Source organism: Haemorhous mexicanus, chromosome 16, assembly GCF_027477595.1.
Source record: "Haemorhous mexicanus isolate bHaeMex1 chromosome 16, bHaeMex1.pri, whole genome shotgun sequence".
NCBI classification, from domain to species: domain Eukaryota; kingdom Metazoa; phylum Chordata; class Aves; order Passeriformes; family Fringillidae; genus Haemorhous; species Haemorhous mexicanus.
In genome coordinates this window covers 5085922-5097729 of record NC_082356.1, presented here as the reverse complement: position 1 = coordinate 5097729, position 11808 = coordinate 5085922, and the positions used below count along the sequence as shown (strand labels likewise).

Here is an 11808-nt window from a genome sequence, read left to right as displayed (position 1 = left end):
AGTGCCTGCCCCTCTGTGCTGGGCACTGCTGAGGCCACAGCTCGAGGGCTGTGTCAGCTCTGGGCCCCTCGGGAAAAAGGACATTGAGGGGCTGAGTGTGTCCAGAGAAAGGCAGCAAGGCTCACAAAGGCTCTACAAAACATGTCCCATGAGGAGTAGCTGAGGGAGCTGGTTTGTTCAGTCTGGAGAAGAGGCTCAGGAGGGACCTCACCGCTCTCTCCAACTCCCTGACAGGAGCGTGCACTGAGGGGGGGCTGCTCTCTTCTGCTGGGCCTGCACTGAGAGCCAGAAGAAGTGGCCTCACGTTGAGAGGAATTTCAGGTTAGACTTTAGAAAAAAAATTCCACTGCTCAGGTGTTCAGGCCTGGGAATAGGTTGGCCAGAGGGGTGGTGCAGTTGCCATCCCTGGAGGTGTTAAAGAGACCTCTGGATCTGACACTGGCAAATGGTTTAGTGGTCTGTGTTTGAAGTGTCAGAGCTGGGCTGACGTTGAACTGATGCTCTTCAAGATCTCTTTCACCTCTGACGGTTCTACAATTCCAAGCGCTTCCCGCCTGGCTGAGGGGAAGGCTCAGGGCTGTCCCGAGTCCGAGGGCGGCCGTGCCCTGACGCGCTGGGGCGGCGTCTCCTGAGGGGCCGGGCCGGGCTCTGCCCTCAGCTCCGCGAGATCCCAGATCAGCCCGGCGGGGCCTCCGCTGTCCTTCAGCCCGCAGATCCCACCCCTCAGCCCGGCGATCCCACCCCTCAGCCCGCAGATCCCACCCCTCAGCCCGCAGATCCCACCCCTCAGCCCGCAGATCCCACCCCTCAGCCCGCAGATCCCACCCCTCAGCCGGACAGCGCTCGGCAGCGGGCACCCGCCTCGCCTCGGGGTCTGCCCGGAGACACCCGCGCCACTGGATCACAGGTACCCGAGCCGTGCCCCATTTCCCCCCTCGGCACTCCCCAGCCTTCCCACAGAAGGCTGCTGTTTCATCTTTAGACTGTTGCCTTCCAACCCCCACCCCCCCACCCCGCTCTTATTTTAAATATGTATATGTTCTTTCCCTTTTATATTTGGGCTGATCTGGAGTGCTTGCTAAGGCTCCAGAGTGGAGCTCTGATAACGAGCTGTAAATCACTCACGGCTCATCTGAGGGAGGAGGGTGCGAGGGAGCTGAAATAGGCCAGGACAGCCCCAAGTCCTGTTCCACAGCGCAGCGTCCTCACGGCCTCAGCTGCTGCTGTGGGGTTTGGTTTCCACAGGATGCCAACAACCCGCACTTCTCCCCTCTGGCCTTTGCTCCCTGGGTTTTGAAGGATAAGTCCTGCCCAGGCTGGCTGGTCTACTGACCGTGCCAGCCATGTGCTCTGGTGCTGCTGAGCACACACATTGACAGATCTGCACTTCTCCAGGAGTGGTTTCTGAGATTTAAAGCAATGTTACTGGGTTGTTTTCCATAACTGATGGAGAAGAATTTTAGATGCAACATTTGCCAGCTGTTTGTTGAAGCAAATCTAGTTGTTTGTCTTTCCACCTTGCTCTGTGATGCAACAACCGAGGTGAGCTATTTGAATCTAATTAATGTAGGCTGGTTTATCAATACTATTTTGTGTACCTCCTGTAGGTTGCAAAAGTCAAAAAGATGCAGGTAAAGGTCAAGATGTGTCCTTGTATACATCCAGTTTTAAACCCCTTGTGCTTCTTATATTGCATAATTGTATAAACATGTATTAAATGAAACTCTTCTGAAAAGCAATTAGCTCCAGAGCAAACTCATTTTTACAGGCTTCCTTTTGTTTGGGTGGGTTGTGTTTTTTCTTAGGCTGGCAGGGTGGTGGCAGTAGGACAAAAAGAGGTGAGGAAGGCTGGCAAGCTTTTCCTTGTTGTGGCAGGGTTGGATTTGCAGGAAAATGAAATGCATGTCTGTTATCACTTCTGAAAGGCTGCAGGGAGATGACCTCTCTCAATTCTCCTCTCTAAGGGAAGCAGCAAAGGAACGGGGCAATCAGTAACTCCCAAGAGAAAGCAGGGCTGGCTGCTTTCAATGGATGGATGCACAGTGATGACAAGGATTCTGCTTTGAGCCTTTGCTCCACTTGGAGAAGGAAAATGAATCCATTCTTATGCTGCATTTGCCACTGATTTAAAGTTTCTACCTGAGCTAAGTAATTTTTGGAGAAATTGTAAGAGGTTACTGTGATGCTTGCATCAACCTTCTCTGTTTGGGACTTGGGGCGTGTTTGAGGGAGCATCTTTGTGCCTCCAAAGCTGAATGTCACTCTGCTGCTCTGCTCTCAGAGGCTGCCCTGTGGGGTTTGTGAAGAAGCAATGCTGTGGGGTTTGGTGGGTTGCATGGTTCATGTAATGTGGCAATGTCTTTGGAGAATTTCAGTGGGTTCTCACTGTAAGGAACATGTCTCTGTGCTCACTGCCCTTGGTTTGATCAGTGCTGCCAGAACAATGCTGATGGTTTGGTGGCTCCTTGAGCAGCAGGAGGCCGAATGTTTTAGAGTGTTCACCCCCTAAGTAACATGACTTGGTCTTAGTGCCAGTTGTTGGCTGATGGCAAAGGTGGCCACTCTTGTAAGGAAAGTTGGATCAGCTTTGTTGTGATCAGTGACACAGAGCAGGGGATGTTCTTTACTGACAGTGCCCCTCAGGGGTAACATGGAACGACCTGATTTCTGCAGAATGTCCACTCTCAAAAGATGATCACCTGGTGGTTACAAATGCAGGGCTGTCATAAAAGACTGTATTTCCAAAGGAAAACTCTGCCATACAACAATACATTCAACCGTGTGTGTGTGAGATGAAAAAGTAAAAGCAGAAAACTGGGAAAAGTGCATTTTAGAAAAATGATGTTGTTTCTACTGCATATAATATAAACACTGCTAATCTGAACAGAACTGAAAAAACTTTTTCCTTGCTGTTGTAGAACAAGAACAGAGATTTAAAAAAAATGAACACTCAAAAGGTGCAGATAAGTCAGTGTGGTAAGATATCTCATATAATTTGTCATTATAATCTGCATCAATTTTACAAAGTTTTAGTAGACTCTGATAGGCCTGTTGTGGGGTGGTGAGCAGTTGGGAGAACATGTTTTTTCCTAATTTCCACATTTTGGATACTGTATTGGCTATGCAAAGGGTAAATCCAATGTCAAACCTGCACACATAGTAAAACACACCATTACGAAGTCACAGTTTTTGGTTTTAATTTGCTAATATTTATCCACATTTTTATTGTATTTTAACTTCTTTAAGAACCCTCAGACCTTGTAATGGTTTACTGTTAACAATACCTTCTGTCACTGTTAGAAATAATTATCATCTAAGTCTTTTAATGATACCCCAAAGACTAAGAAGCAGATTTTCCAAGTCTGTTTTCCCACCCAGGGTTGTGTGTAGGTGCCCAGAGAATATTTTGTGTTCTGTTTCCAACCACGTGACTGAGGGCTCTTCTGCTGTGCTGCATGGTTTATGTCTCCTGTACCTCAGTACCACGGAGCAGCCTTGTGCTCTTGGACTCTTTCCTTACTACTCCACAGATTTTCAACTGCACCCTGAATTTTATTTGCACTCTGAATACTTTAATGGCTCTGTATTATTTACACTTAATGCACCTTGCAATTGTGAATTTAATATTTAGTAGTTTACATCAGACTTACTAAGAGTTACTAGTAATGAAAGGCCAGAAATATTAAAAGGAAGCTGTTACTCTGCAAAGGAACTCATGCTCAAATAACAAAGGATGGACAGAAATATTTCTAGGTGTGTTGTTTGTGGCTGAATAGAAGTGATGTAGCTCCATTTTGGCTCACTTCCCCCCCTTTTTTAAAATACACCTACATACTGCATTTTGACAGGTTTATTCTAATACTGACTAGATTAATAGAGAGAAAAGATAACAATTTAATGAAGCTTTTTGTGTTTGCTCCTAGATATGAAAACAGATCTGACCTTACTGCTGGAATGCCTTAAATCTCAGTTGGACTGCCCTCTGTCTCAGCAGGAGGCTGTGGTCACTGTCTATTCCATTTGCCAACAAAACAGTAAGAAAGGCTTTTCCTTAGAAACAATGCAGGCATTTATGTTCACCATATATGCCAAGGAACTGGTGGGCACTGTAAAAATGTCTAAAGGACATAAGGCTTGAGATGTTGGAAAATCATAGAAGCCTTTCATTTTGCAGAGAAACAGAAGCAAAAGTTTTTCCTCTTGTAGGTGAAGCAAGCGAATACTTTGGAGAAATTGGTGGTTTGATGTTTAGAAATGACCTTGCCAAGTCGAGTGCTCATTGCATTGTAAAGGAAGCAGCTTTATTTACATTGGGGATTATTCTAGAGAGTAATGGCAATAAAAATAACACTGTTTGTATTTCTGAGTGTGCTATGGCCCCCTGTCATTACTTGTGCTCCTGCTTTGTCTCCATTTTCTTTTGGTCTCACAAAATGAGACTACACGATTGTCAGTTGGAGAAAGGGCAGGGAAGGTGCCCCAGTTGCCCTGTCCATCCCCAGATTTGATCTGTGCCTTGCTGACTTGTGCACACAGGGTGTCTTTAAGTTACCAGACAGCTGCACTCCCCCTCTCCCTCAGCAGCAAGTGTTCAGTGACTCCTGGATTGTTCCAGAGCTTGCCAGGGTCCTGCTTGGTGTAGACCTCACTGCAGGGGGAAGCCCTCAGGCACTTCATAGTCCTGCCCTGTCTCTGCTCCCCACATACTGGCCACAATTGAAACTTAATAATTTAGGATGATGAGTAGCTTACTTGAGGTTTTCACTTTTTGTTTTCAGTGTCTTGTCAACAGACACTGTTGACAAGTACACTATCTTGTGTACTTCTGAGTTGCTTGAAGAACTCAGTTTATTTTGAATTAAAAAGGATTCTGATGTGAACTTGAAAAGAATGTCTGTTTCTGTCATCTTAGTACTGGTGTCAAATAATGGTAAGTTGGTTTTTTTTTCTGTGTTATGATAACTCTCCTTTTCTATTTGCCAATCTGCAGTCCAAACTTTGGAACATGCAATAAGCAATGTTGTGGTGAAGTGAATTTATAAAGATGAATGTTTGCATGTAACCGAACCTGAATTGTCGAAGTAGGTCATTGCTCACTGGGATTTCCTTAAACAGCAGAACGTGGTTTAGTTCTAAGAAGAGAGTTTGCAAATGCAAACCCATAGTTTCTGAGAGTGTCTAGAAAGAGAGAGACATGGAAAGGTTATTTACCAATATGTTGATATGATTTTGTATTTCCTTGTGGGGAGGATATGTGCTTAGGAAAGGGAATGTATGTATGTAAATTCAACTTGCTGTTAAGATTTTGTCTGCAGTTGCATTTGTCTCTGGAGTCTTGTGTGTGTTCTCTTTTAGAAAATGGGCAAACCCATGTCAGAGACACAGGCTGCATCAGCCTGCTGCTGCAGTTGTTCAGGTGAACAGGGTTGCAATTCAAACAGACAAATAGTAGGCTGGTTAGCAGCTATGTTTCCTTGACTGTCTGGGCCTTGCTTGCATTTCCTTAACAGAACAACTCTCTCCACATCTGAGAAGAATCTGTCAGCTGAAAACCCTGATCCCTGCTATCAGCTCTGGTCCTCAGTGTGCAGCACTCTCTGTGCCTGTGTCAACAACCCCCAGCACGGGACGTGTTGCTCTGAAAACTGTGGAAGAAGTTCAGAGATATTCTCCAAATCGGTAACACTTTGGTTTCATTTTTACTGTTCAGCTGAAGTTGATTTCATTGCGTTTTGATTTGGGGTAATTTGTTTTTACTTTTCTAGAAGATAATCAGAACATTTGCTGTGGGGTTTTTCCCTATGCCAAAGGGTGGCTCGAGAGTTGCACAGAGCCTGAGATTGTTCATCCCATCTCTTCATTTCTTGGTCTCACAGTTGCAAACAACTGGAAGTGCAGCTCAAGCTTTACACAGCTTTGAATTTGATAAAAGGAAGTTTAATTCAAGAGGTAAATGGGTTTTTCTTTCTTGTCAATCTCTACAAAGTCATTTGCTGTTCTTCCCACTTTTACTCTGACCACTGTACTCCACCATCTTTACCTACACTGTGCTGTGCTCAAGTCCACAAATAGCCACAGCCTGCTTACATTTGATAGGGTCAGTAAAACTGCTGGGAGCTGTTCTGATTAAAAGTGTGTCTAAATTAAAGTCCTTGTGACATGGCTGAAAACAATGACTTAGGTAGAACTCAGGCATGATGTTTGCCATTTGTGTGCACATATCAGGGTCATGTTTTCCTGGAACTATTTTATCTGCGGTTACTGCATTTCTTGAGATTAATGTATCTCCAGCTTCTGTTGTATAAGAAATGTAATGACTGACACATGCACAGAAAAACTCTGATGGACTTACTTGGTGAAAAGCTAAAAGAATTTGCAGACTCTGTTGCTTAAATCACATTTTTTTCTTTTTTCCACTGAGCAGATGTGCAGAAATCTTTTGTTTCTATTGGAGGATTGGATACATTAGCCAAAGCTCTCCTTGAGCTTATGCCTGATTCCTGTTTGTGTCACTCCAGCATGAGACTTGCAGTGGTAGTAACAAAGACTCTGAATGCCTGTAATGCTACTAACTGTGAGTGGAAAGACATTTTTGATCTATGGCAACTTTAAAATGCTATTTTTAAAGTCTTGTGCTGGTGGAAAAGTTGCAGAAATGAATGCTTAAAGGCAGTTAAGTTCTCCACATCCCAGTGGATGTTGCGATGCTTTTTAAAACTCAGAGGTGTAAGTGGGGAGTGATTCAGTTCATCTGAGGTTGATTACTGTCCCATTGTTGCTCAAATGAATGCAGTGAAATTTAAACCCAACTGAAAATTAAAATTGAGATGCTCCTGCCCGTGCTGGGTAAGTAAAGCTGAGCTCTGGGCCTGGATTTGACCAGTCAGTTTGGATCCTGGAGTTATGCCTGTGGCTGAATAATAAATTGTGTAGCTTTAGGAAGCTTTAGTCATTTAGAGGTGGAGCTGAACGGACGTGGTGTTTCTGCACAGCACACTCTGCTCTGGTTTGCTGGCCGGGTACTGCTCTCCTGATGAGGTTTTGTGTTTTCCACAGAAGGTTTGCAGAAACCTGTGATCCTGACGAGCCTGTGCTGTGGCCATGGTTGCTGTACCTCACACTTCTGCCATAAGAGCTTCAAATGGAAGTTCCCAAAAGTTGAAAAGCATCAACCTGCACTAGTTGTGAGGGTAGTTTCAGCTCAGTTGGGTGTGACAGGACTGGGCCTCAGCGTGGATGCTCTAGCAGTGGTGTTGCCAGTGCCAGGAAGGGCTTGCCCCCTGCTCTTTTTATGGCAGATACTCTGCGTGTCAAAGCTTATTCAACTCTCTCTGGCTTCATGCTGGAGCTGATCAAGGACATGGAGAAACTCAGCAAGGATCTCCAGAAGCTGCACAGTGCAAAGCCCTCCTCATTCATCAGATCTTCTGCCTCCTCTCCGTGGAGCACAGGCTGGGAGGATGGGCAGGACTGGATTTGGGAGCAGCACAGGAGGGGTGGGGTAATCTGAGCTGTTCAAGGTGGAGCAGGGCAGGGCTGAGCAGGCCCAAGGCTTTGAGGGCTCTGTACAGTTCCCTCCAAACCCAGCATTTGATCCTTGGATAATTCCTGTACACTCACAATCGACTTTGTTTTCCTTCCAATCATTTTAACCAACAGCTGCCATGAGTTTTGTCTTGGCAAAGTATCCCACTGTGTCAGAGCTGCTGAAGCTGCTGTCCAATGAGACACTGAGCACAGGAGAAAAAAATCAGTATTATTCTAACAATTGGACACTGTACTGAAGTTTGTGGTAAGATTTGCTTTTTCTTTTTCCTGTCTGTCAGCTTCTCCTAAATTCTCATCCACTGACTCCTCTTGTGGTGTCACTTCATCAAGACTGGAACACGAGAGAGTGTTCAGTTAAATAATACAATGTCAGTATTTGGACAAAAAGTTTTCTAGAATGTTCCATCTTTAAATTTTAAAGCTTGTTAGCAGGAAGTGTCTTAAGTAGCTTTGAAAAGTAGACTCAATATGCAAGAATTCAGAGCTGGGCTTAGGTGTCTCAAGGAATAATTAATCCAGACTTGACAGCTACTACAATCCAGACCTAGCAAATGGGTTGTCTTGAGCACCCTTTTCATGGTCCTTGGCACATAGAGCTTCTCTCCACTGCTTACAAGGCCAGGAATATTTGTAAAAGCCATGTAAGAGCATTGGTTTCAAGACACAGAAGCAGTTGGTGGCTCTGAAATGGTTTTGTCGTGTTCCTCAGGGCTTGCCCAAGCTTATCTGGCACAAATACAGCACTTCAGTTGGTATTTTGTGGTAGTGCAAGCAAAGAGAAAGGGAAATTCATTTGTACTTGTGGTGTTTCTCATGTATGTTTAGAGAAACAAGAAAAAGACCTTGTGTTCAGAAAGTTTGATTTTTATCCTCTGAGTGCCAATAACATGTTCAATAATTAGCTCAAGAGGTCATAAATTTATTTTAACAGGCATTTTTTCATTAAGAACTAGTGAAACAAGACTTAATGGAAAATGTCTTTTGAAAAGAAAAATTATTAAAAAATTATTTCAACATAAAAAAGGTTTTTCTTCAAATGCCAACACTGTCAAAATAAAAATGGTAAAAGTTTTTATTTCCTTTTTTTAATTAAGTTTAAAGAAGAAAGAACTATGTTTAGCAATTATCCATTATATGATTCCATATGGGAATGAGAGCACAATAAAAATTCAGCCAATGACAGAAGAAATGAGGAGGAACAGATTGGCTAGACCAGGCTTAAGCTACTAATTTTATTTTGCTAAATAGAAACCTTGAGATTTTGATATTTCTGCATCCCAGGCCTCACAGAAATGTTGCATATCTACTCCAAGAGCAGGTCGTGAAAGAGAAGAAATACAGGAGTCATTATTCAAATGTTTTGAGCCACAATTAAATGAGCTTGGAACTCCATCGAATAAGTGGTCTCAGTCCTTCAGTTTTCTTACAGCAACCTGAGTTCTGGTCAAATCATCCTGTGGGATGTAAAGCTCTCCTGCTGTCACTGCAGCAGGCTCGGGTCTGGAATGAAAATCTCTCTTTCTGCAGAAACTTGCAGAGAGTTGCCAGTATTGGCCCCTACAGTGACTCTAAGGTGAAGGTGTGTGGGGCTGAAACCAAACCTTTCCTTTACCATGTCCTGTTCTAGAAGAGAACCAGTGTGAGCTGCCTCAGAACAATGGTCTGCCACTCATGATTCAGGTATTGACAGAATCTCAGGACGAGGAGCTCGTCAAAGCTGCTACTTTTGTGCTGCAGAACTGCATACAAATGAGTAAGCTTGCTGTGACTGCTTTAAAAAGGAGAGGGATTGTTTCCATCTCTGTGTTCTGCTGATTCCCCAAGTGATTTTAACTTCTGTGGCAGCTTTTTTTGTAATTCTGTATACTCCAAAAGATGTTTGTTTTCTGCACAGAAAGTTGCCTATTTGTCTTTAAGAACTGACTTAGGCAGAAAAAAAAAGAAGTAAAAATTCCAAGAGTGTTGCAAAAATGCATTTGTGAAACCTCTCCATGTAGGGCCAATTCTTAAAGCTTTCCCATCTCTAAATTGTGTGGAAAAGATCAACATTGTCATTTATCACCCAGGGGATACTTTCTTCCTGGGGGTGTACCACTAGAGGGAGGGAATGAACCAGGAGATAATCAAGCCTGAAATCACTGTGTCTGCACTGATTTCCAATCTGAAGAAATCTTGATCTTTTTTTTCTAAAGTAGGATGTATTTTTGGGCCCCCTGTTTCAGTTTTTTATAAATTATCTGTACAATCCCTCCCATGAAGCAGAGAGACCTTGTCCTCTAATCTCTAGAGCATGGAGGGTGTGCAGTTGCTAATTAGGAAAAAACAAACCTGCATCTCCATTTCTGTGCTGCAAACACAACAGAGAGGTTTGTGTCAGATTGAGGTGTGGAGATTTGTCGTGTCCATTACTGTGGAGTTGTTTTTTTAAAAAAGCAGAGACTCGTACTGGTGAAGAACCCAGAGTTAATTCAATGAAAAAGCTTTTTTTTTCTTTCACAGCATCATTGTGGAAACAGTTTGTAGGAACTCTAATTGCAAGTTCACCTCTTGTAACAGCAGCTTATATTTCAAGTGTGTTAACATTTATGTAGAAATCTAAGTTTTATAAAAATTGTAATTTTGCATTAAATTATTGGGGCTGTCCCTTAGCATACAAAAATGTAATAAATGCTTCTTAAATGTTGTGTTTACATGATAAAATTTTATTTATTAATGTTGTTTTATATTTTATAAAGCTGAACAGTTGCTCTGAAATGATATGATAACTCATTAAATGTGAACAGTGCAGAAGAATTGGATATGCAAGTCAGGAAAAGATGTCTGCAAGATAGCTGGAAGAAAGCAAAAGTAATTTTACACAGAATAAACTCAATTGAAAAACAGCACGATGAGGTTGGCCTACTTACCGAAATGGGATAAAACTAATCACATCTTTCCAGAGTTTAAGGAGCAAGCAAAAGTAAAGCCTTAAGATAAGTTCAATGTGAGCAAAAAACCCAGGAAAAAACCTTGAATTTGTGTGAAACGACAACCTGCAACATTTATCAGTATTGTAGATCAGCCTGAGTTACAGGTGTGCAGAGAATGGAGGCATCTGTATTGTAGGAAGTATTCTAGTTTCCTGTAAACCCAGATTTTCTATAAGCTAGAAAAAGAAGTTGAAGTAATTTGTAATTGCTAGACATTCAAACCTGTAATTTTAATATTTGGGTGCATGAAATGCTCAGGATTGTATGGCTGTGGGAACTGATTTACTGATCTACCCCAAATGGTGGATATTTTATATATATATATATATATATATATATAGATATATATATATATATATATATATATATATATATATATATATATAACCTCCCCTCTCCTAGAGAATGTTTTAGTAGTAGAGGTAGGTAATGACTGAAGGAGGCGTGCAATGACATGGATTTTTTTTCCCCTTCTTTTCAAATTAATACATACTGCATAAAATAAAGTATCTTACTCTGCTGCCAGGTTGGTATGCTCTCATTTCATCCACTGACAGTCTGGTTTCCTTTCCAACCTGAAAGATCATTTCCTTTTTTATGTCTTTCAGGACATGATTGAGACTGGTGGAACAATGAAAGCTCTGCTTTCCAAAATAAAAGACAAGAAACCAAGGGATGGTAAGAGGTAGATCCTTGTAAGGTACAAGGATAAAGCCACTAACTAACATCTTCAAATCATTTGGGTCAATAGGCAGTGTATGCTGACAGGTGCTTGTTTGGCTTGAAGTTTGGAATGGGAGGAAGCAAATGCAGGAAGTAATCCTTATCCAGCTGCTGAAAAATTAACTGTTTCTTCAGCTGGGAAAGGGACCAGGGCACTGCCATCTTCACTGCTCAGATAATTATAAAAAGGTTTTATGGCTCTTGCCATGCAGTCATCAAGTCTGATGGATTCCCTGTTTCTTACTTTATGTTTGAAGGAAATTAAGCTCTTTCCATAGCTTTTCTAACACCGCCTCAGTTGCCTCCATACTAGAATGACAACACTCAGAATATTTCTTCATACTGTCAACCATAGAGGTTTTCAGAATCTGAGAGTCTGTCAGCCCTGGGAAGATGACTTCAAGTAGCATTCTAGATCTGCTTTTAGTAGATCTCAAAAGAAATTGTGTGGAATATCCCTGTGTCTGTCAAGTAACCACAATGCTCTGTAAAAACAGTTGCTTTAAGCATCAGGTATCCAGACAGTCTTTCTAGAGACTGTCCAGGAGGTTCTCAGGTTCTTCTGAAG

At 42.5% G+C, this 11808-nt stretch overlaps 1 pseudogene; it reads left to right on the top strand.

Annotated features, from left to right (window-relative positions):
- The first annotated feature begins 2942 nt into the window (after positions 1-2942).
- Positions 2943-11808, top strand: part of LOC132334602 (telomere repeats-binding bouquet formation protein 1-like) — a 15794-nt pseudogene continuing 6928 nt past the window's right edge.